At 44.2% G+C, this 23,472-nt stretch overlaps 1 pseudogene; it reads right to left on the bottom strand.

The window, feature by feature from the left end:
* Positions 1-1,801: 1,801 nt before the first annotated feature.
* Positions 1,802-2,217, bottom strand: LOC108307150 (annotated as a pseudogene).
* Positions 2,218-23,472: the final 21,255 nt, after the last annotated feature.

The raw sequence follows: 23,472 nt of genomic DNA, 5'->3' as shown, positions 1-23,472 counted from the left end.
TTCTGAAGAATATGTAGTGGTCTCTCTTTGTGGCTTTATTTTTATCCATGCATATATCTTCACATACCATACACATATAATTTCTTGTATAATGTCTGAATTCCAAACTTTAGAGTTTAAATACATATACTCATGCAAGTTCATTTTCTAACATCTTATTTTAATGTAGAAAATTTTATTCTTGATTGACAAATAAAGAGAAAGCATTTAATTATCTGACAGGGAGAAAAGGGAAAAAGAAAATAGAAAAAGGGAAATATGATGATGTCATAATATCATTTTCATTCACTGTCTTCCACCACATTTTGAATTTACAGATTTGGCCTCTGAGTGATTTTGGATTTCTATGTGACAGCCCTAATGGCCACAGATTTTCAGATAATTAGCAAGCATTTACTCTTTTGACTCGATTACTATCTCCTATTCAAGTAAATTTATTACTGCCATTGAAAGCATGTACTTACCAAGAAACTATTTTCTGTTCAGTTTTAGTTCCTTTTAATTGTTAAATGTAAAGAATAAGCAACATATATTCTACAAGCTATATTAGTTCAAAATACATAAATAAAATGTAATCCAAAATAAGTTATTTAATTTTATGATAGATATAGAAATATTTTGGGGAGAAAACCTGGATGACAGCCTCACTTTTGAATTTTTGGTTTTATAGGTATAGTGAAAGTAATCTACTGTTTTTGGATATCTCTCATACTTCGGCTACATTTACAGGTCAGAGTAGTAACTATTCTTACTTACAGATCCAATCTGATAATGCTAAGAATCGGACCTAAGGAAAAGCTGCTAACTTACATGCTTAGTACACACATTTGAAGTAAAAAGTTTCAGTGATTCCATAAAGGATCCCTTAAAGTTATTTAAGTGAGTTCTTACTCAAACTGTACACAGAATATTAATTACATAGAAAAATAAATCTTTAAGGGGTTTACAGTCTGTTATAGCCAATAATAACACATTATAAAAGTCCATTTCATCATACCAGCCATGAAATAGTTCCTTATTTATAAATATAGACATTAATATTATATCTTAATACCCTGAAATGAAAAGTCATATGCCAATTTTCTATTATTTTTATAAAGCTCCTATTTCCTAAATCACATTTACAGTTGAAGATGGCAATATTCATGAGCCTTTGAAATCCAGGACACGACTGGAGCCAAGTCTTCAGACTCCAAAGCTGTTTTTCTTTCTAGAGTTGCCACTTCACGTTCTTTATGAACTTTGCAGTAGCCTCATGAATATCCATATTCATATTCAAGTTTCATTATCAGAGAACTGGCCTCGCATGTGTCCACAAAGATTTTAAGTTTAATGACCATACAATTTGAGATAGGTGTAATAACTAGGCCTACAACTTTAGCAACAAGAAACATCATCTGTTAGATTAGAAAGGTAGTAATGATAAAGGAATGTAATGATACTGTTACGTACTAAAAAAGGAGATGCTTAGGAACAAGAAAATTCTCATTTTTTAACAAGGAGAAAATGAAATTATTAAAAAGTCCTTTGGAATGCACTAACTATAACTTGTAATTCAAGTTCTTTTTCTGGCAACCTGTAAATACAAACTATCAATACACGTAAATAACTAAATTAGTTTTCCATTAATCTGAGGTGGGATTTGCTTCACGATCATATTTTCATTGCAAATGATAGGGCTAACAAAAATAGAATCTAATTCCTTGAGTGAACAAGGCTCAAATGGCCCCTCCTCACCATGTTCAAATACACAGGACAAGGATTCCAAGTAGTGAAGAGTTTTAGCAATAATTAAGAAGTTCTATAGTGAACATGTATCACAAGAAAATGGGCTAACTTCTGCTTCATCCTTGGAAATACTGTGTTTTCTACCAGATTGGCAACTCGGGGAAAAACAGTCATCATCTTTTTTCCAAGACACTTTTTCAAGATATACTTGAGCATCTACTGGTTCTATATTTCTTAGATCATCTTCATGCCGCTGAGGACCATTCTCTTTTTTTCTCTTCATTTCCTAGAATTTTCCAAGCCTAATCAATTCCAATGAACTTCTATATACAGTCCTCCACTATTCCTGGTGGCACATCTGTACTTTGTTAATCTGGATGGTATATTAATAGAAGTTTTTTATACTTTTGTTTTAGGCCTGACACATTGGAGTCTGCCCCCCAAAATGCTATACTGATCCTTTTTTGTCATTGGCTCAAATGCCATCATCCATTGAACAAGAAGTGGGCCTTCCCAGATAAGCAGACTTCGTATAGCAGCCACCAGTGCCTACTCTTTGCCTGCCACTGGCCAGGGTTTGAAACCAGTTTTTCTTCCTTCTGGTTTTAATTTACATTTTCTTACTGATTAATTCTGTTGAACATCTTTTTGTGTGCTTATTCCCCACTCACATATTTACTGTGTGTGAAACAATTGCTCAAATATCTTTTGCCCATTTCTTTATCCTCCACCTACAACAATTTGTTTTTGATGCCACAATTTACATCTTTTTGTATTGTATATTCTTTAACAACTCATTGTAGCTTTATTTATTTTTGACTTTTAACTTTTATAATAGAAATTTTGTATGATTTATACACCACCAGTATTATAGTTTTCTGGATCTGACTGTGTATTTACCTCTACCAGTGAGTTTTATACTTTCATATATATTCATGATGGTAATTATTGTCCTTTTATTTCCACTTTAAGAACACCCCTTAAGCATTTCTTATAAGGTAGTACTAGTGGTGATGAATTCCTTCGGCTTTTCCTTATTTGGGAAAGACTTTACTTCCCCTTCATTTCTGAAGGACAGCTTTGTTGGGTACAGTATTCTTGACTGTCAGGTTTTTTTCTTTCAGCACTTTGAATAGGTCATCCCAGTCTCTTCTGGCCTGTAAGGTTTCTGCTGAGAAATATAGTGATAGTTTAATGCAGGTTCCCTTATATGTGACTTGGTGCTTTCCTCTTGCTGCTTTTAAAATTCTCCCTTTGTCTTTAACTTTTGACAATTTGATTATAATGTGCCTTGGAGAGGACCTCTTTGGTTTGTATCTATTTGGAATCATGAATCTGGATGTCCACATCTCTCTGAAAACTTGAGGAGTTTTCAGCAATTATTTTATTAAATAAGTTTTGTATCCCTTTCTCTGTCTCTTCTGCTTCTGTAATTCCCATAATGCAAATACTTGTTTACTTAACTGTATCTTGTAAGTACCATAGACTGTCTTCATTGTTTTTCATTCTTTTTTCTTCTCTGACTCAGTGATCTCAAAAGACCTATCTTCAAGTTCATAGATTGTTTCTTCTGCTTGATCTAATCTGCTGTTGAAGCTCTCTGTTGCAGAGGTCCCCAACCCCTGGGTCGTGTGCTGGTACCAGTCCATGACCTATTGGGAACCAGGCCATACAGCAGGAGGTGAGTGAGCACTACTTCCTGAGTTCCACCTCCTGTCAGATCAGCAGGGGCATTAGATTCTCATAAGAGTGTGAACCCTATTGTGAACTGCACATGTGAGGGCTCAATGAAAAGCTGACTAGTGACTGATGATCTAAGGTGGAACTGTCATCCCAAAGCCATCCCCCCACCACCTAGTCTGTGGAAGAATTCTCTTTCATGAAACTAGTCCCTGGTGCCAAAAAGGTTGGGGACCACTGCTTTATTGTACGCTTTTTATCAATTGAATTCTTCAGCACCATGATTTCTGTTTGGTTCTCTTTAATGACACCTCTTTGTTGAATTTCTCATTCAGACCATGAATTCTTTTCCTGATTTCAGTAAGTTGTCTGTTTATACTCCCTTATGTCTCACTGGCATCTTCTTAAGATCATTATGTTGAATTCTCTTTCAGACAACTCATAAATTTTCATTTATTTGGGGTCAGTTAATGGAGAATTATTGTTCTCCTTTGGTGGTGTCATGTTTCCTTGCTTTTTCATGTTTCTGTGTCCCTGAATAGATGTCTGCACATCTGGTGGTACAATCAGCTCTCCCAAGCTTTACAGAGTGGATTTAAGAGGGCAAGACTTTCATCTGCAGATGTGCCTGGAGGTTTTGGTTGGGCAGGCTATGGTGGCTCTGGTTTCATGTTGACAAAGGGATGTAGACTCCATGCAGCTTCTTCAGTTGTAATCAATATCAGTGATGACTGCAAGTGCCTCAGTGGTCTCAGCTACAGAAGTTTGTGACAGTGATGGTGGCGACATATGTATTAGGTCACAGGCTTTAGTGATCCTCCTGTTCTTGTATTCCCCAGTTAGGAGTCACAGCTGAGGTGATTTCTCTTGGTGTTGGGTCTCACAGGGTATACTGGCAGCTGCAGCAGCACTGGGCTCTAATGTACAGATGCACAGAGCAGCTGTGGAGCCAGGGTCTGGGTTTAGGATCTTGTGAAAATAGTGTAGCACCTGGGATGTGATGTACAGCTTCACTTTGAGGCACAAGTGGAGGTAGTTATTCCATTAAGCCAGGATCTTTGCTCTGAGTTACAGTCTAGATACTTGGGCCCAGGAGGCTGGGATATGGCTGTGGTTCTGACCCCAGTACAGGAGGGCAGCAATAGCATGGCTCTGGAGAAGAAGAGTTATTCCAAAGGCTCAGGCCTTGGGGATCAGAACATAGCTATAAATTGGGACCCAGAATTTATATGGCACATTGGCAGCTTGGCCTTTGGGTGATGAGATACCACACAGTGGTGACTCTGGGCTCTGGGGTAGTGAGACATGGCAGTATCCCAGGCTCTGTGAAGCCGGGTGCAGGAGCAGCAAGGACCCAAAAGTGGCAAGCTATCACTGTGGCTTATGAACCAGCAGGAAGGAAGCAGCTCAGCAATGACTCCACTCCTCAGAGAGGCGGGGTGCCTCAGCAGCTCAGACAATGGGGCTGCTAGTCCAATTCCAGGTAGGCAGGGCACTGTGGCTGTTCAGCCTAGAGGGCAGAGTGGAACTGCTCAGCCAAGGCTCTGATTCCCTGGGAAACAAGGTCATGCATCTGCTTAGCCCCAGGGAGTATGGCTACATGGATCAGTGAAAACTTTTCATCCCTGGGGGATGGGCCATCATGCCAGCTCTGGCACTGAGGAACCCAACTACTCCAATGTGCTGGAGGCCTGAGGTCCACACTGGCTGGGGAACCACTTCAGCTCATCCCTAAAAGGGCATCAGCAACTGGGCTAGGGGAATGGAGCAGCTCCATGGTAGCTTGGCCCTCGGGCTTAGGGCATAGCAACAGCTTAGCTCAGGGACGGTATACTGCCAGGTGGGTATGTTGCAGTCATAGCAAAGGTGGACAGGCTGTGCCATCCTCAAGGATGGAGTGGTACAATGGCTACTTGCCCTAGAGCAGGACACACCCCAGCAGTGGCTCCCACTCCAATATGGCACAGTGCGGTCACATCATGGGGCACAGTGGAAGTTGGGAGAATAGTGCCGGCTCCCTCTCTGAGGGTAACTCAGCATGTGGCCCTGGGAGAGCTCTCTCAGCTGGGCTTAGAGCCTATAAGAGTCTTTGGTAGCAAAGACTGCAGGTATCTGTGGAGGTGACAGAAGCTGCCGATATCCTCTTGTTTATCTTTTCCCTGCAGAAAGGAGTCCCTCTTGGTGTCAAGATGATCTCAACTGAGGAGACCAGGTGGCAGAGGCAAGGTGTTTCCTTCCCTTTGCTATATGACCATCCTGGATTTCTATGCTCTACAAGATTTCTGCTGCTTCTTTGCTGTTCTCCAGAGCTCTCCTTTAGTTATTTTGGTTGAAATATAGGTATTTATTAATTGTTTTGTGTTTTCCTGGTGGGGGAGGGGAAGAACACTAGGAGTTTGCAGTCAGTCACTTCTTGACATCACCCTTTTGCCCATTTTTAAAATGGGATTGTCTTTGCATTATTGAGTTGTGAATATTCTACATTCTAAATACAAACTCTTTGCCAGAAATACATATTGAAAATATATTCTCTCGGCCAGGCATGGTGGCTCATGCCTGTAATCCCAGCACTTTGGGAGGCTGAGGCAGGTGGATAACCTGAGGTTAGGAGTTCAAGACCAGCCTAGCCAACATGGCAAAATCCTGTCTCTACTAAATGTGCAAAAATTAGCTGGGAATGGTGGCAGGTGGCAGGTGCCTGTAATCCCAGCTACTTAGGCTGAGGCAGGAGAATAGTTTGAATACGGGAGGCAGAAGTTGCAGTGAGCTGAGATTGTGCCACTACACTCCAGCCTGGGTGACAAGAGTGAGACGCCATCTCACAAAGAAAAAATATTCTCTCAATCTGTAGCTTGTTCATTAACAGTGTCTTTAAAAGAATATAGTTTAATTTCATGAAGTCAAATTTATTAGTTTTATCATTTCTGGTTCTTGGTTTCTGTGTCCTAAGAATCTTTGCCTATCCTAAAGTCATGATGATTTTTCTCCTAATTTTTCTGGAGGTTTTATAGTTTTGGCATTTACATTTAGGTTTATCATCCATTTCGAGTTGATTTTTTGCATGGCATGAAGTAAAAGCTGAGGTCCATTATTTTCCTTATGAGCATCCAGGAGCTCCAGCACCGTTTGTTGAAAAGACTACTCTTTCTCCATCAAATTACTTTGGCAACTTTGTTGAAAATCAATTGACCACCTATGTAAGGGATGATTTCTGGACCCTATTCCATTTCATTAATCTATGTGTCCATATTTATGCCAATGCCACACCATCGTGATTACTGTAGCTTTATAGTAAGCCTTTCAATCAGGGAGTGTAAGCCCTCCATCATTGTTCTTCTTTTAAAAAAAATTGTTTTAGCTCTTCTCAGTTCTTTCCATTTTCATATAAAATTTAGAATACCATTATTAAAAGGTATTTAGAAATATGGTAAGTTTCACTGTGTTGACTGTGGCAGAAAAAAAGCTGAAACTAGACCCAGAGATGAAAACTTAGATGCAGGTTGGAGGTTGGTTAGTTCTGTGCAGTGATGGGGAAAATGGCTTATTACCAGGATGCAGTATTAGTCTGTCAGTAAATAACAGTTCTACACAGAGATGTGTTCTCCAGGATCCACCCACTCCTCAGATCTGTGATTGGTTTTGTTTAGGAGAGGAATGTCTTTCAGATACACATGTCACACTTTTACATTGTTAATCATAGAGATAACCAACCTTCAAAGTCTTGCCTCTACCTCACTCCTATCTTTTATAAAATCTTCTCGCCTCTGGGTGAGTTGGCCTGGACCATGTGAGGGTACTCGCAGGAGTGTGGAGGGTGGTAATAAAATATGATGGATGAGGAGGTTTGAAAAGGATGAAGCTCTACACCAATATAAGGGGTTGTTAATAACAATGCTTTTTATAATATTTGAAAGAGGGTGGGTTGTGTGGGACCAAAGATGTCTTCATGACTCCAAAACCACAGTCAGTCACATGAAAAGAGCAATTTACCTTATGTTTGGCATCAGGTGGATTTCCATTTGTTGAAACTAGGGAGACCCCATTTAGGAAAAACAAGAGGGCAGGGTCTGGATCAGGAATTTTGTTGGCACTTTTGTCATTCTTGAGTTTAAAGCTTGAAAGGACAGTCACCCCTCAGCAGCATTCTCTTGTTGTCTCAAGAGTGCCAGAGTCCAGGTCAAGCCAGCTAAAAACAATGTTACCACATCAGACCATCCTTATGACATTTACCTTCTCCAGAATGCTGAGTGATCCTGCTTACTATTAGCTGAGAAAATATCAAGGCGTAGCTGATAGTATCTCCCCCATATGAAATGATACCCATATGAGCAAGTCAGTGATCCAGTGCCTGACTCCTGTGCCTGAGCCCATCTCACCCACACATACAAGGGAAGCCAGGCTAAAAAGTGGTTGCATGACTCAACTCAGCCATGCTACATATCGAGACCTTACTGAGAACCCTAGATTAGGCAGCTGTGCTGAACATGTATATACTTGGTAACCAGAGGTGCCATCAACCCTGAGCACAGCAAAGCCCCACAGTCCCTGAAACATTCTTCTTGCAAAAGCAGTCCTGAAGCTGGTGGTTCCCCATCTGTAAGGAAAGGAAGATTCTCCATCTTTGTCCTTTACGGGGAGCTTAATTTCACCATGGCATAGCCATCCTCACTCTCCTCCAGAAGATGTTGCTGCTACTGAAATTCTCTCAATTTTCTTTATCCCCATGAATGAGCCAGGAGAAGGCACAGGGGGTTTTTGTGGCTCTAGGGGCATTTCTTTCAGTTGTGGGGTTTAACATATTTTAGTATTGTGTGCACTGGAAATAACAAAGGGATAGATTCAAGAGGGGCAGGCCAGTCGGCTTCAAATAGAGCCCCTTGTGCAGGAAAAGGATCCCAGCTGAATAATGCACCTTCAGCTTCAAAAAAGTATGAAGGGATTTAATTTGTAAAACCAATCAGACTTCAAATAATGAAAATAAAACCAGTTTGAACAATTCTTTCTTATGCCCCCTTCCTTTGCTGAATGAAATTAAGAAAGGCATATCACCACTTCATATGCAAGATAAAGCGCTGTTTCACATAAAAGCAGTTTCATTTTTTTCAAAGTCTGGTTCTTCCTATGTTAATGTTTGAATTATTGCCGAGCTGCAAATTGGAGACTGTGGCATGTCGGTGTATTAACTATGCATTCGAAAGCTAGGTGGCAGGTGGGGAACGATCACTTTATTCTCAACCATGTCTTCACATCATACAAACCACATCCCACATCCAGAGCTAACTATGTCCCAGACAAAGAGAAGAAGCAGGGACCCAGAGACCAATCAATGTTCAGAAGTAGCAGGACAGAAAATGAAATGGAAAAACTCTACCAGGCAGCAAACTTTGCAACAACAAAAGGCATTTTAATGACTATAAGGAGATTTAGCTTGACCCTAGCGCAAGCTGAAATGCAGACAGTTACTTTCTGAGGAGTTAAAGAATCATTGCAGACAGACCAGAACACTAGTTTAAACTTAAAAAAAAAAAAAAAAAAAAAAAAAAAAAAAAAAAAAAAAAAAAAAAAAAAAAAAAAAAAAAAAAAAAAAGTCCTCCTCTTCCATTGTTGAAGCTGTCATCTTGCTAAAGCTGTATCTATATAATAAATGCATCCTGAAGACCAGCAGGAGAAAATTATCAACATGTCAGCCAGCTCCCCACTGGGCGGACCAGGGAAGCAGTCACCAAGGGCTGTGGCGTGAGGCTAAATGTAAAGGGACAATTGGTGAATAATTTCTCTAAGAGCCCAGGGACTGGGAGAGACGTCCCTACAAGGTTGAGGTAGGACAAGGAGCCTCTTCAGGGTCAAAGAAGTAAAAGCCCAGTCAACACCTTAGCTTCTAAGGCCAGGAAGACTGCAAAGCAGGACACAGACTTTCTGCCCAAATCTAGATCCTGGAACCATTCCATGTTAGAATCAGAAGGGAAGTTCTGTATGAATCAAAGGCCATCCTGTTTCAGAAAACTGAAGTAACCCTTAGAACTCAGCGTCATGAAGACAGTGAGGAGCCAGGGAGCAGGAGAGGATTTCAGGATGCAGCATCAGGTGAGCCAAAAGCATGGGGGCTGCTGCTGGCCTGGGGAAACCCAGCACCAAGGCTTGAAGCCCGACTAAGAACTGAGGGTGTAGTGGAGAAACGATGGGAAGAGAGGAGCACTGGTAACTTATGAACAGGTTTTGCTGGCCCTTTGTGCATTTAAGGAGAGAAGGGTGGGGTAAAAAGGGGCCAAGATGACAGTAGCAGCTGCCCAGCCTGACCCAACACAAGGACAGAACCTACAGAAGAGACAGCATTCTAGCCTGTTTACAGGGAGCTGTGCTTTACAGTCAGATTTGAACAGTACAACAGATTTGTACTGTTCCAAGCCTGGGAGTAGCTATCTGAGACAGAAATGTGAACAAAAAAGGGATCATCACTATCACATAGCAGATTCTGAGCACTCAGCAAACCACTGTTGCATAGCCAAATGGCCCCCACTGCTCAAGGGCCTACAGTGAGAAGCTGTAGAAGCAAAACTCTCCCAGGTACAGGTTCAGAGCCCCCAGGTATCCCAGGCAGTGCCTCTGCAGTTAGTATGCCTGGAGATCTGTGTGCCTTCAACCAGGGAAGTAGCCTCCAGAAAACCTTCCCAGAAGGACCCATACTAACATATGATTTGGAAACCAGGTGCTGGGGTAAATAAGGTCCACCCAGCTTTATCACTGGAAGCTGGACTTCATGCTTCCTAAGGAAGATGCCTCTGAATCAAGGAATAGGACTAAAAAGATACAACTGGCAGGATGATATGATTCCTAGATTCTTAAAGGAAAAATCCTTTGTTAGAAGGAACTAGAATCAGCTTGCATGACATACGATGACCCTCAATGTGGTACATTTCTCTTTGGAAATGGCAAAATGATCTATAGTCAGACTAGATGTCTAACCGAATAAAAGAAGTAGAGAGAATATCAGATAACGTTCTTTATTTGTAAGCAATGTATTCAGAAGGAAAGAAGGAAGAGAAGGAAGGGGGGGTAGGAGAAAAAGAAAAGAGAAAAGGAAAAGAAGAGAAAAAAAAGGAATTTATTAGAAGGATAAAGTATAGCTCAGATAGTCAAAGGTCTTCAGAAACACAGAATAAATTGGCCCAAGAACTGCCTTAGGTGACAAGAGCTCCCAGGCCACCACCTTGGGGAACAGCTCTGAGGACAACTGCATTCTACATTCCAAGTCCAGGAGACAGGGTCTGATAGGCCCAGTTCAGCCACGTGCTGAAGCTTGGAGAACAGTTTCTGGAATTCGGTAGGGAAAGGTCCCTGAAAGGCAAGAGGGGTGCTCTTACCAGAAAAAGGAAAGAAAATAAAAGAACCCCATCACATACAACCCTTTGGTTGCTTGGCACATGAATTCCTGCATATGTAGATTCATGAACACACACGCACACACCCCCCCCACACACACACACTCATACCCCCATCCCAGCAGCCATATAACTGAAGGACTTTGGAGGCAGACTGTCAAGGTTTGAATCCTGACTTGACCAATGCATGACCTTGGGAGAGCTACCTAAACTTTGTACATCTCTTTCCTCATTTGTAAAACAGGTATAATATCCATACTAAGTGTTGCTGAGAAGGTTAAGTAAATAATTCATGTGGAATGTTAGCACGGTGTCTGGCACCCAATCAGTGCCCAATAAGTATTAATTGTGGAGGTTTTCCACATATACTTTTAAAAATCCCCCCCCAACGCCTAACATTGTATTACCATCTCATCTCTTCTCAAAAGGAAACAGTCCCAAACCATTTCTAGTTACTGCATTTAACTTCAAGCCCAAGATCTCTGGATAACATTCATTCCTCCCACCTCAATATTCAACCACCTACAGACTAAATGGTAAATTTACCCACCACCAACACACCTTACTAAATGAGGGAGAAGAAAAGATGAAAAAGAAAGAAAATTTCAAGAGTATATGATTCAGAAGGCAAGGAGATATCTAGAGTCCTGCCCTTTGTACTACCCTATCCCCCAATCCTGAAGGGAAGATGCTAGGTTCTTCAAAGAGTTGGCTCTGGGTTTGAGAGAAAAGAATCTCTCAAGCAGAAGGGTAGGCTCAGTGGGAAGAGCACTGAGGTCGCCTGACACTCTTGACTCTCATTCTGGGCTCACCAAACAACCTTCAGACAATTCTGGCAGTTCCATGGCCCCAGAAAACACAATGTGACCACCTGCCATCTGGTAGACTGCTTGTCCACTTCTCAGTTAGTAGACTAGTAAAGTGACTTTGATTGTGGGAGCCTGAATGAGATTCATGTGAGGTTAGTCTGGCTGAAGCAGTCATTTTTGGACTTGATTTCCGGTATATGGACAGACTGAAGGCAGATATCAAAGTCATGTGGGAAGATATAACTCTGCCATTCCTTATTTCCAGGGCCGTGGCCAGGGAGTTCCAAAGTGAAGAAAATAAAATTTCTCTTCTCTCAACTGTGCCCCCTCATCAAGACTCTCCATATTCCTCTTGAAGTAGAACCATCTATTTTTCTTCTAACCATGTCTTATTAAGCCCTTTCTGTGTCAGGCTTCATGACATGAATGAAAGTAAGCTAGCTGGGTCTCAGGAGACCTCACTTTTATTCCCAGCTGTGTGATCCTGTTAGCACGTTGCCCTCTGAGGCCTTGGGTCCCACAACTGCACGATGATGAGAAGGATGACCTGGTATGCTGGACCCAACCCAAATCACTCCTGATTCTGCACAAGTCAAGAGAATTCACTTCCCAGCTGGCCATTCCTGGCCAACAGTGTCCTTCATTAAGTCCAGCAAAGCTGCTAGACGCTTTCTGGAAGGAAGTATGGCCAGGCCCAGATGGCTGATTAAAAATAGAAAGTTCCTGTGATGGCAAACCAGCCATCGAGGAGAGGCATGCAAAGTTAACTGACACATCTGAGCCTCCATTTACTTTGAGATGATTTTTAAATTTCATCTTGGCTAAAAAAACCAGCCCATCTGTCTGGCTTCTGGAGCAATTAGAGAACACAGTAGAACTTGAAAGGCAGAAAGTGAAGCAAACAACAACAAAAAAAGAAGGAGAAATATAACCAAGAATTAGATGTGTCGAAGAGAAGAAAAGAGACGGGAGGTGGACCCTGGGAAGTGGATGCAGACTCTGGACCTGACTAGAACACTTTAGGGCCAGATGGCCTCTGATACTGATCTGTCGAGAAATCCCAGGCAGTCTGTATGTGGGGCAGGCAGACAGCTGGCCCATTTTCCCTTTATAGAATCAACAGAGAAAAGGGGTAAAAAAAAAAAAAAAACAATGGGCACGATTTAGGGTGGGCACTTGTTTCTTGCCTGATATCGGGGCCAACACTGGCAATCTCTCTTGGGGATGTTGTGATCAAGTCATCTGTGTCCATGGAAACTCCAGTTATAGCCCATTCACATTTTGGTCTGGACAGGACTTGACTGGATGAGCCCTGGCCTGAAGACAGGTATGGAAACAAAGCAAGTCATCTACACTCAGGAAAAGATGCAAAACACTGTCTCCACCCATCTACACTATGGCCTACATAAGGAGAGTAGGCTTAAGAGGAGAACATCAAAGGGAACCAGAGAGGTCAAGAGATACCCTAAAGCCACACAGCAAGCTAGGAACGCAAACACTCTGACACACGGTCCAGTTCTTTTTTCATAGAGAATGTGAAAAGTGGGAGAGAGGTTTCTCAGGGAGCTGTTAGGCTGGGAGTTTACACACATGCAGGAAAAAAACAGGCTGGGGATTTAGAGTTTGTCTTGGGCTGGGGGCCAAGGGAGTCAGAGGGTCACAGTTATCTTTATACTATTCTCTCAAAAGTAGCAATAAACAAAAAGGGAAAAAAGATAAACAGGACAGAGGGGCTGCCAGCCGGCAGTGGGATGCCCACTGAGTCACAGAGCATCCCTCCAAGGCACAAGGAGAGGCTCACCGGAGAGGAAGCAGACAGACACTGCTGGGGTGCTGGCAGCTTTCCTTTCAATCTGGTCAGAGACTTACTCCAAAAGAAATAAGCATTTTCTAATTATCTCTAAAATTAGTCCTCTTTTCTCTCCCTCATTCTAAGATTCTAGATACTCAAAAGCTTCTCCAGCCCCTTTTTTCCAGAGGGCAGGAGAGATACAGCTCAGGCATCACCTGTTAAATGCCCACTCTCCCCAGCTGAGGATGGTCCCCAGTTGCTCAGGCACAAGCAACCTATATGCTTCCTACTAGGCACCTGGAGCGGATGGCTCAGTCCTAAGAGTGGGATCCCCCTAAGGTCAATCTAGAGCCAGGTACCTCTATCATGCAGGCCCCATACAGGCTCCGAGGTGTGGGAAACCTGTCAGGTAGTCTGTGATTGGCCAGGACCCCTTGAACCTGTTTACTAGATTGAGAAGAAGGGAGGTGTGGCACTGGTATCAACCTGGGCCTGTGTACTGATCCTTGCTGGGCCTCCACTGTGGGCCCCGAGGAAGATGGCCCTGCACAGGGGGTCATTCCTTAATCAGCAGACCCTAGAGCTCCCAGAAGAAGAGACACTGGACAGAGTCAGAGGGCTGGAGACGCTCCAGTAGGTGCCATCTCAATTGCTCCCTGCACATCTCTGGGGCCTCTTTGCCCCATAGCTGCTTTGATTCTCCTTCACTTTCCCAGTCTAGGCCCAGTAACAGGACGAGAAACTTCCAGAAAGCCTGTCCCTCAGCAGGCTCTGTCTCCCCACCCACACCCTGTGAAAACTACCCTCTCACCAGTACTGCTGACTACCCCTTGCACAGCCTCCTCCCGTGCTCCCCTTCTCACCCACTTAAATCAGTCATGCACTTCCTGCTGCCCACCCAGCCCCGGATCCTGCGCTTTCCCACCACCACTGCTTTCCTCTTTGCTTTTCCACATGTCCGGGTCCTCCGACAGCAGTGAATTCAGCCCAGGCCTGCACTGCCCACAGTGCAGGGGTCCCCGGGCTCTCCATACCCCACTCCAGTCAGCTACTCCTGATGGAGGGACCACCAGAGGTGGCTCAGTGTAATCGCCAGACCCAGACAGTGAACAGGAAGATGGACACTGCTGGCTTTGACTTCGGTGTGTCACTGGTACCAGGTCACCACCAGACCCCTCATGCCATGCATGGCTTCTCTATGCTCAACTCCTTAATTGCATTCCTTCCTGGACAGTTCAAATTCTGACCCCCCATCTAGCATAGTGCTTCAGCACATGGAAATTTCTCAGATATTTGTTGAATTCACAAATAAATGGCATATATCCTCAAGGTATTTTTCCCCTGAGAAATATATGTAGTATATATCTCTGAACTTTTGTACATAAGAGTCAGTCATTTTGTTGTCTTCACTCACATGTAAAAACCAGCTTCCTTGGTTATAACATTCTTAGATTCCCAGTGTATCCCATGGTAGGTAATCTAGTTTTTCTGATTACATGCTTGCAATTTGGGTAGAATCTTCCCCTCCATCCTTGAAATTAGAAAATGTTGCCAGACCACCTGAAACCCACTGATCAACATTAACACTCCTATATGCGTCATACCTAGACATTGGGTACCTCGTGATATTCATAATCACATGCACAAAACACACCCCTGTGAAGTATTCTGGCCAACAATACTGAACCCAAATCGAGGTTCTAGAGTGAACTTCCATTTACAGGAAATAGAAAAGACAGAAGAGCTGGTAAATACACTACATGAAAGTTAACAGAAAAATCCAGATGGTGGGACATTCTGAAAAACAACTGACTCTATTTCTATAGCATGAAACAATAATAATAAAAGGAAGATTGTGCACTAGATTAAAACAGACTTTAAAATAACAACTCCATTAGTTATCTATCACTGCATGACAAATTACTCTACATTTTATTGCTTAAAACACAATAAACATTCATTAGCTCACACTTTTGTGAGTCAGGAGTTTGGAAGTAACTAGCTGAGTCATAGTGGCTTGGGTCTCTCATGAGGTTGCCATCAAGATGGGAGCTGGGGCTGCAGACTCATCCAAAGGTCTGACTGACGCTTGGATGCTCTTCTACATGGCTCACTCCCATGGCTGGAGAGTTGATACTGGTTGTTGGCATGAGGCCTCAGTGCCTCATGTGGACATTTCTGCAGGCTGCTTGAGTGTCCTCATAACATGGTGACTGGGTTTCCCAACAAAGAACTCTCCAAGAGAGCACAAAGGTAAGGCCAAGTGTCTCCTACAGCCTAACCTTGAAATGTATATATTGTTACCTCTGCCTTATCCTTTGTTAAAACAGTCACTAAATCCAGCCCACATTCAAGGAAAGGGGAAGGAGTCTCCATCTTCTGAAGGAAAGTGTCCAAAAATGTGAGAGCATCTTAAAACCACCATAGCAAGCAAATGCAACATAGAGACTTTTGTTTGGATCATGACTAAGACAAACCAATCATAAAGGCATCTTGCAGGCAGGAAATTTTACTGTGGATGTTTGTTACACAATACCAAAGATTACTGTTCATTTTACTAGGTATGATAATAACATTGTAGCCATATGAGAAAAATACTCACATTTTTACAGATGTTTACCAAATATGTAGAGGGGTTATCTGAGATTTGCTTTAAAATCTTCCAGCAAAAATTAAAAGAAAGAAAACAAAGGGAAAGGAGAAAAAAAAGAATAAGAGAAGAAAAGGGAATAGATGAAGCAAATGTGACAAAATTTTGATGCCTTAAAATCCAGGTGATAGGCACATGATGGGGAGTCATTGCACTAACTTTCTATATCTGTGTGTGTCTGACATTTTTTCATAATCTGTTTTTCAAATGCTACCAGGTTACAGCTAGATATAGATCTCATTTTACTCATCTTGCTTGGAACATGGTGGGCCCTTTCAATTTGTATACATGTCTCATTTCTCAGCCCAGTGTTTTCTTCTATAATATCTTTATTTTTTCTATTTCTTCTGCTCTGTCCTCTTCAGCAAGTTATCCATGTGTCAGATCTCCACTCTCTGCCCTCCATGTCTGTTACCTTTTCCTTCCAACTCTTCTGCATTCAGGGGGAGCAGCTTGTAGGTAAATCCTCACTATCATGGGTCAACAAGTGAGAATGAAGAGGGTGCTATACAATGCTGGAACTCAAAGAACAGGGGGGCCTGTGGGGCTGTCCAAGGAGGCTTCTTGCCACAAAGTACCCCTCATGCTCTTCTACTTCCTGACAGGCCTCACAGCATTGCTCATGGCTGACCCATCCCACAACCAACATGAGTTTAGAAAAAACAGGTCACAGCTCACTCTTCATGATGGCTTTTTTTTTTTCTTTGTCATTTCCTTCACCAAAACACTTGCCCGTCCCCAAACAGCCTTTGCCATTTTTAATCACTGCAGCTGCCTTCCTACTTCTGAGTCATAGTCTATTAACAAGGGTCTGAGGATTTCTTTGCAACTACAGAAATATAAAAACATATTTACCAACCTGCTAACATGGGTCTGTTTTCTCAGGAGCAATGTGGGGGCCTCTGTAAGCTGAAGAGGGACCTCACATCTCTATAGCAATGTGGATTCTATTGTTACGACCTCTCCATTTTTATGGTCCTAAGCATAAGATAAATATGTTCCTGAAAACCTGCCCTAGTGCTTCAGCTCTCCCAAAAGGAGAGAGAAAACAAAGCTGCGTCATGGTAGAGTCATGAAAGCCAGGATTCACTTCTCCACCCCACATTTTCTGACTCAGTAAGACAAGTCTCCAGTTTCTGATGTTGAAATGCAGAGAAAGACAACAGTGGGTAGAAAGGTTTGTTACCCACACTTGACCATCACTGGCCTGGATGCTATCAGGTGACAAGGAGTAGGACTTGCACAGTGCCTGGAGGATGGAGAGGACCAGGCACCAACTGTGCAGCAGGGCCTTGCAGACCGTGCCGGGGACTCTTCCAAGGAGTGTGGGCCTTGGCTTTCGGTAAAAGGAAATGAAGGAGGACATGTATTCCAGAAACACCTTTCTGTCCACAGTGCAGAGGAAGGAGCTAGAAGAGGCAGAACTGATGGCAAGAAGGCCTCTTAGAGGTTGTTTTCAAGTCCAGGATACCAGTTATTACTTTAATTCTGGCCTTAATTACTTTATGCGCAACCCACTCCTGTGGGTACTTCTGAACCACAGGCTCTGAAGGAGGCAAGAGGGGCCACAATTCCCTTAACTCTTCCTGGGATGGAACTTCTTGTCTTCCATTAAAACAACAGCAGAGGCCAGGCGCAGTGGCTCACGCCTGTAATCCCAGCACTGTGGGAGGCCAAGGCAGGCAGATCACAAGGTCAGGAGATCAAGAGCATCCTGGCCAACATGGTGAAACCGCATCTCTACTAAACTACAAAAAATTATCCAGGCCTGGTGGTGCATGCCTGTAGTCCTAGCTACTTGGGAGGCTGAAGCAAGGGAATCTCTTGAACCCAGGAGGTAGAGGTTGTGGTGAGCTGAGATCGTGCCACTGTACTCCAGCCTGGCAACAGAGCAAGACTCCATCTCAAAACAACAACAACAACAACAGAAGGAGCATGAGATTTAAAGCCACAGCCTTGATTCTACTAACCTGGAAAAAAGAAAATTATTTTGAAACACCGGTGCTTGAGTGGTCCATCATTTGTGACTTGTGATCCTTTTTGCCACCAACTTGGATCCAAAAGGAGCAGGTGGCAGCCTCACAGTACAGATGAGAGACACCAGGGGTCTGTGAACCAAGGGTGTGCAGTGAAGACAGAAGTTGGGGAGCAGACCTGAGACAAGCTGAGGACGCGGAGCCAAAGGCACTGGTGCCTGGAGCCCTGTTAAGCAGCCCCTCAACTGCATTCCAGCCTGCCGGTGTCCAATCTGCTGCTTGGCTCCCCAGGAGCAGTAGGAGACAGATTTGCAGATGAACTGTAGCCTTGTCAGCAACAGTCATGGGTCCAACGATGTGAGATGCTGGCTATGGGAGATGTGTACATCCTAACACTGGAGAGGTGCCCACAGAGAACAGAGAAATCTTTTTACAAAAATGTCTGTGGGTATGTAGTAGGTATATATATTTATGGGGTACATGAGATGTTTTAATATAGGCATGCAATGTGAAACACGCACATCATGGAGAATGGGGTATCCAGCCCCTCAAGCATTTATTCTTTGAGTTACAAATAATCCAATTATGTTCTTTAAATTATTTTATAAGTTATTATTGACCATAGTCACCCTATTATGCTATCACATAGTAGGTTTTATTCATTCTAACTATGGTACATAGTTAGAAAACATGGGTACATTTTTTGTGTGCGTTAACCATTCCCTACCTCCCCAACCCCCCACTGCCCTTCCCAGCCTCTGGTGACCATCCTTCTACTCTCTATGCCCATGAGTTCAATTGTTTCGATTTTTAGATCCCACAAATCACAAATAAGTGAGAACATGAAACATTTGTCTTTCTGTGCCTGGCTTATTTCACTTAACATATTGATCTCCAGTTTCATCCATGTTATTGCAAACGCAGGATCTCATTCATTTTTATGCCTGAATAGTCCTCCATTGTGTATAGGTGCCACATTTTCTTCATTCATCTGTTGATGGACACTTAGGCTGCTTTCAAATCTTGGCTGTTGTGAACAGCGCTGCAACAAACACAGGAGTGCAGATATCTCTTTGATTGACTGACTTCCTTTCTTTTGGGTATACACCTAGCAGTGAACATGCGGATCTCACTGTGTGCAGGAAGGAGGGACTGAGGACACCCTTGAGGCCTCCTCAGCAGTGCCTGTTTCTCCGGGTTTGGGGTTACCAGGTAGCTCTTGGGACGTGCTGGACCAATCTCTGGTTCATTGAGTGGAAACATTCCATCAGCATCCTAGCCAGCCTGTCTTCACCCGTGGCTCCCCCCAAGCCAGACGTAAAGAATCGCTGGACTTCTACCTCCCAGCCTCACTCTCTCTGTCCTTCATAATATGCGGTCCCAGAGCTCAGGGACTTACTGGATTACAGCCTTCCTAATCCAATTTCCTTGGAGTTTTCTCTCTGAAGAGCTCAGTGTTCTGAACTGTGAACTCACCGAGGTTTGCTTGTTTGTGTCTGTGTTCTTATACGAGCATTTCATAACTCAGACCAGAATCTCCACTTGTGAAAGGTGTAGAGCAGGACGTGGTCTGAGCCTCTTCCCTCTCCTCCTGTGACCTGAACACCCCTGGCCAAGGCCATGTATGTGATGCAGCACCTAAGGATGGACCACATGAATGAGGCTGTGTAGTCGAACAGGCTCCAGATCCCCTCCTCTGCATACACTATCCCATTCTGCTCAGCCATGGAGGTGGACATAAGAGTGGCTCTCCCTCTGACCCAAAGAACTTCTGTGGCCTCTCTAGGTGGTAAGTTGGGTCCTGATGCTGTCATATGGTTGCCCCTTGCTTGCCACCTCCTTTACTCTGGGGGAGATAGTGCATTTTCCCTAAGAAAGGCTCAAGTTTTCAGGTGGGGTTGTGCGACGACAGGAGCAAGTGACCACGACATGGACAGCCAGAAAGACCCCAGAGTTGCAAGCATTGTGTGTAGGAATCAGGGATGCCACCCTGGGCCCAGAGATGATAAATGGAGATTTTACTTCAATGAGGCACCAGAGCCAAGGCTGAGGTCCCACAGACTTAACCCACTCTTCCTGCTCATCCCCACCCTCACTCTTTCCATCCAGAACTTTGTAGGGGTCCTTGGTTAGGGGCTACACAGGTTGCTGCTGTAGGCCTTACTGGGCTGGGTTTACTGATCAGTTGCTTTGAGCTTGTGCCACTGACTCATGGAAGCAGCTGTGCCCCTCAGAGCCCACAGCTACCAGGCAATAGGATGGCTACATGGCTGGCTACAAAGCACCTGTGATTTTTTTACTGAGCACCAAATCCAAATTCCTGTTAAACTCAACTCTCAATTACATAGAAACACTCTAACCCAGAGGGAGAGCAACAAATAATCACAAACTGCTGATGATCCAAAAGCCTGCCACACAGAGCCTAAGAAACCATGAGGGCTTTGATTTTTCTTTTCTTTTTTCTTTTTTAACATTAAGTGGTTTTGTGATTGAGCAGGCCTTGTGCTGCCATCGAAGTGAACCTGCCAGGAGCCACTGGGTAGGGAGTAGCAGGCAGGGAACAGCGACAAAACCAGACCCATGCCAGCAGAGAACCAAGGCTCCGCCCAGCTGGGTCTTTGGAAAAATCTGTGTTGGGATAATCTCACCCAATCGGGGGGAGAGTCATATCTTAACTTCACCCACTTTGACAGAAGAATTTCTGAGATGAGCAGAAATCATGCAAGGGGGTGCTTCTTTATCATTAAACCCGCCATCCCACAGCATAACCTAGGAGCCCGTCTAAATCTCCAAGTCCGCAAGAAAGGCCTAGGCCTTTGAAGAAAGAGCTCGTGCTTACTGAGCACCAACCACGTGCCAGGCACTGTGCTAAACACGTTGCATACACAGTCTCCTTTAATACACGATTGCCTTTAATCTCTACAATAATACCTTCCTTCTGTAGAGAAGGTACAGCTATTAGCCCTGCTACACAAATGAGGAAACCGAGGTTCAGAGAGGTTAAGTAGCCCGCCAAAGAGCACCCAACTAGTAAGGAGGAGTACTGAGATTGTGATGGAAACATAAGTTGTTGGGTTTTTGTTTGTTTGTCTGTTTGTTTTGTTTTGAGACAGTGTCTTGCTTTATCACCCAGACTGGAGTACAATGGTACAAACACAGCTCACTGTAGCCTCAACCTCCCCGGCTCAAGCGATCCCACCACCTCAACCCTACAACTAGCAAGGACCACAGGTGTGCCTGGCTAAGTTTTATATTTTTTGTAGAGACAGGATTTTACCATGTTGCCCAGGCTGGTCTCAGAGTCCTGCACTCAAGCAATCCACCCACCTTGGCCTCCCAAAGTGCCGGGATTACAGGTATGCACCCCTACACCTGGCCCGAAACATAAGCTCTTAAGTGCTAAGTAATACCACCTTAGACAGGTGGAAGACAATTGTTTCAATCTCCTTATATCTGGGATTGACACATCAAACTCTAAGAGTGGGGGAGGCATTCTCTCCTACAAGGACATGCCTGAAGGCCTGCCCCTGCCCCTGCCCCACATCTAATCCATAAAGCAATCCAGACCCATTTTGCTAATGCCTCGATCTTGATATTAAAATACATGTGACACTCAAACCCATACCCTCAGCCTGGCCCAGACGACACGTGCCAACCTGCCCCCACTCCCCACCGCAGGCCACGCGGTGTTCACCTGCTGATTGAAATAATGCAATTAGGAGATATAGAAAATCCATTCCACATGGTGCCATCTGCATTCCCTTCTGACAGCTAATTTGATTGGCGCTCTGTAATCAATAAAGCACTCATGCAGCAGCCAGATAATTCACCTCGATTTTTTCTACACCATTTATAAGTGAAAAACACTGCCTCTCCTGCATCTGCCAGTGACCGGGGCCAGGTGGCAAGCCTCTGAAAAACAAGCTCATGAAATGGAGAATGAACGAAAGGTGTGTCGGTGCTGGATCCACGGGGCTATTTCTCACTTCTGGGTGGGTGTTCTACTTGGCTGGAAGCAATGGCATCCGCCCTGGTGGATGCCAGCCTAGAAGAGTTAGGTGGCCCCAGGAAGGACCCCTAATCTTTCCATTTTATGGGAGAATTTGAAGTCAGCCTCTGGATGGATGTGTGGGTAAGAGGGTGAACAGATGAATGACTGGATAGGCAGGTGGGTGTATTGCAAGCAGACAAAAAAACCAAAGGAGGGGGAAAAAGAGCAGGAGTAACCAGGCAAAAAAAAGAATGGATTGGCATAACTAGAATGAATGGAAGACACTCCCACCACCAACAACCACTAATAGGTTTCCAGACACACCTAGGCTGATAACACAATCCTGGTCAACCATGTGTCTTAAGCCAGAGTCCCAGAAGCAGAACCTAAGGCAGGGATGTGGGTTTATGCGATTTATTGAGCATGGTTGCAGCTGGAGTCTGGCTGCAGCCGACTCTGTGGCAGGCTCTGAAGCACAAACTGCCCCCAAGCCAGCCCCACCTTGAGGAAAGCGGTCAAGCCTTTTGTGCCCTCTCGTTATTCAGTCGCTCGCTGTGGACCATCTCCCGATGCATGGGTGGAGGAAGTGGCAAAACTCCCTTGGCAGAGGGTGATTCCTAGAGAACTGCAGCCTATGCGCCGCACCCATGCACAGCAGCCAGGGAATGGGAGCGTCGGCAAGAAAAGCGGTCAAGACAGGACCGAGAGCATCCACTACATCACACAACAGACAGCAAGAGCCAAAAAGCCCTAAGAGACCACAGAATGCTCCCCCTGCCCCAGGGTGGGAAACCTGAGGCCCAAGGTTGTCATGGTAAAACTCAGGTATCCACATTCCGTGCTCTGTGCTGTGGCCTCAGGCACTTCCTTTGTCCACAGGCCACCCACCCAAAAGCTAACACAGAACATCTCAAGGAGTCAGTGTGACCTCTCCCTGCCAGCCCTCCTGACCAAGGGCAGTGGAAGACATGGTTTGGGAGATGTTTCTATCCTTAATAAGACATTCAGCACCATGCTTCAGAACTCAGATTGGATTCTCACGTCTTTGAAAGACTCCATGACTCTTTACCCGCTAGAGGCATCACCTCCCCAGGACCAATAGCCCTCCATCATGAAGGACCAACACTGCACGAACTGGTGCTGAGCCCCACAGGAGGGAAATGTGAACGTGGCATTTTGCTCACATCGCTTTCACGCATGTGGTCACTATATCAGTGCTGCAGACTCCTGCGTCCTCTTACCTTTTGCAGGTCCACATGGTGACACAGCAGCTCATTAATGTGAATATGAACATAGTCAATCATCCTGACGGCTAGCCACATGATGCCAAGAAACTAGCAGGGCCACCCCGTGGAGTACGCTGAGCAGACCCATGTGTGGCCAGGCACACCCAGCCACCATCAGAAGTGTCATCTCATGCCCCCAAACCGCAGCTTCTCAAAGCCCTGAAGGCATCACCAATGCTGG

This window comes from Cebus imitator, unplaced genomic scaffold (genome assembly GCF_001604975.1).
Source record: "Cebus imitator isolate Cc_AM_T3 unplaced genomic scaffold, Cebus_imitator-1.0 Scaffold76, whole genome shotgun sequence".
NCBI lineage: Eukaryota > Metazoa > Chordata > Mammalia > Primates > Cebidae > Cebus > Cebus imitator.
This window is presented reverse-complemented; position numbering and strand designations above follow the sequence as displayed.